The following is a 2,537-nucleotide window of genomic DNA, read 5'->3' as shown; positions in this document are numbered from 1 at the left end:
ACCAAGTTTTAAGGACAGAAACGCTGGCCAGCACAAAGCCCAAAGTTGTGAATTCACACTTTTGCCATGAAAACAGCCTACACTTAGAGCCACCTGTACAATTCTATCCTCTGAGGGCAGTATAAGGTAGACATAGCTGAATTCCTCAGTACAGAAGCTCATAAACAAATAGCACAGTGTTAGTAATGAACTAAGTGCATTTTGTGAGTAGGCCAAGTACTGTTAGCCCAGTGTCTTCACCATTCTGGTGATGGTGATGCCGAATTTTGGTGCACCATTAGATTCCTTAACTGATGTGGGTCACAGTACAGTGGTTGATTCAGTGGCTACTCTTCATATACAGCATGAGGGAAAAGTGAAGCCGACAGCACTTCAGTTTGGAGTACCTCTGCAGGTATGGATAATGCTGGGCATAATGGCCCAGGGGCCACAAGAGCACCAACAGAATGTAGCCTACGGACTCTGTCTCTAGTCTTCTAAATCTGGGTAGATGTGGGGGGGGGAACATAAAATTGTTAGGAACAAATAAATGTATGGAATGATCAGACTAGATATGATATGGGTGGACTCTAAGATTACAGAATTAAACATGGATGCACATCGAGAAGATAGACATCACGTAAATAATGGCTTCAGATGAGATTTCTGAAAAGCAAGAACTCAAAATCTAGCATTAAACCAGCTATATAATAATGGGCAAATTTGATCAAGCAACCATGGACTATCAAAGCATTCAGAAGCACCTCCTCCCCCATGGGTACTGTCCCACACAATCTCTTCTACTCCATTTTTCCTTTCAGAATTTCAAGTACACACACCTGGCATGTTTCTTAAGCCTCCACATCAGGAAACTACACAACTGGCCAGGCAGGATCCAGGCACCTTAATCATCATGCCAAAGGCTGGACATTTTATTTTTAATTGTACTCTTACAAATATGGGAAAATTTAAAGAAAAAAATAAAGAAAAATTTAAAAATATCTAAAATTCAGATATAATGAGGCCAAACTTAACTTATAAATTCACTTCCCTTCAAAATTATAAAATATCTTACAATATTTCCTGCAAATAATTATCTTCATAAGAAACCCAGTTACAATGTGCCACAAGAAGAAATATGCACTAAGATAGTGATTCTCACATTAAATAAATAGTAGATTTATCTGTGGAGCCTTAAAAAAAAGTAGCCCCTTTTTTCAAGAGACATATTATTAGGTCATCGGGTAAGTTATGACTTTTTTTTTTCTTTTTTGAGAGAGGTTTTCGCTATAGGGCGTGTGCGCTCGCCAGACAGCCAGAGAGAGACAGAGAGACAGAAAGTGAGAAATCACCCCCCAGGGGGGATGGTCATGCCACAATCCCTTCTCCTCCATTCTCCTCTCGGGATTTTGGGCATGCACGGACACGCGTCCAGCGTGAGTTTTAAGCCACCGGGTCCGGGACGCAAACCGTGGTATTTTTACACAGAAAAATATATCGTGACTGTTCTGATGATCTAATATAATTCAGCTCACCCTGGCCTCATGTATGACCGACCTATCTATGTTTCCATAATTTTTTTTTTAATTTTCAAATTTTCATTTTTTTAGAGCCACTCTAAGAAGGCAAACACCTGTCAAAAGAAAGTTGGTAAAAATACAAATATAAATGAAGCCAAACGAAGTTATAAATTTTGAACTTTTAACCATTAAATAATTTAGCATCAAAATAAACTGCAAAATCCCTATATACTTTTTGTACAAACTAGTTTTTAGAATAGTTAGTACTTTTAAAGAAAATTTTCTAAAAGGCACATGCACTCTCCAGAGACAGAGATAGATACAGGGACAAACTAATGGGAAAATACATTTAGATAGAAGCATTAATGTAGCATTCTTTATTATTGGGGATCAAATAAGTAAAAAGTTTTTACACGTGTGTGTGTGTGTGTATATGTGTGCGTGTATTTTCAAGACAGTGTCTTGCCATAATCCTCTTGCCTCAGCCTTCCAGTAGGAACTACAAGCACACACCACCATGCCTAGCTGTTTTGACAGCGTCTCACAGTGTTGCGTAGACCATCCCTGAGCTCACAATTCTGTCTCAGCCTCTCCAGGTGACTGAAATTACAAGCTCATACTAACATGCCTGGCCTTTAGTTGGAAGTAAGACACTAGTATACCCCACCACAGCTGGACCAAAATATATTAATTTTGTAATTAATATGAATAAGAAGATAGAATTGCCCAATGTAATATCTAAATAATTGAAAATAAATTACCCTGACATCATTCTCTGATGAGAGGGTACGATTGATAATAAATGTTAGATAACTAGAAAGAAAATGAAAAAAAAAAACAAAAATAAAAATCACATTTTTCCTAAATATCTTTTGTTTTGTATAAATAAAAAAAATCCCACTGTGACATTCAAGCATGGATGCTAAATGAAGATAGAACAGCTGAGTTAAAAAAAAAAAAGGTTAAAAAACGAAAGAGAGGTGTGCCGGGAAGGGCCTGGCCGTTGCCCCCCCCCCACTCCGGGGGGGAGGGGCACGC

General features: G+C 38.3%; 1 pseudogene; it reads left to right on the top strand.

Moving 5' to 3' along the window:
* Nucleotides 1-256: 256 nt before the first annotated feature.
* The window catches only part of LOC102473002 (histone H2A.Z pseudogene), a 30,386-nt pseudogene continuing 28,105 nt past the window's right edge, over nucleotides 257-2,537 (top strand).

The sequence above is a fragment of the Tupaia chinensis genome, unplaced genomic scaffold (genome assembly GCF_000334495.1).
Source record: "Tupaia chinensis unplaced genomic scaffold, TupChi_1.0 Scaffold146594_1, whole genome shotgun sequence".
Classification (NCBI taxonomy): domain Eukaryota; kingdom Metazoa; phylum Chordata; class Mammalia; order Scandentia; family Tupaiidae; genus Tupaia; species Tupaia belangeri.
This window is presented reverse-complemented; position numbering and strand designations above follow the sequence as displayed.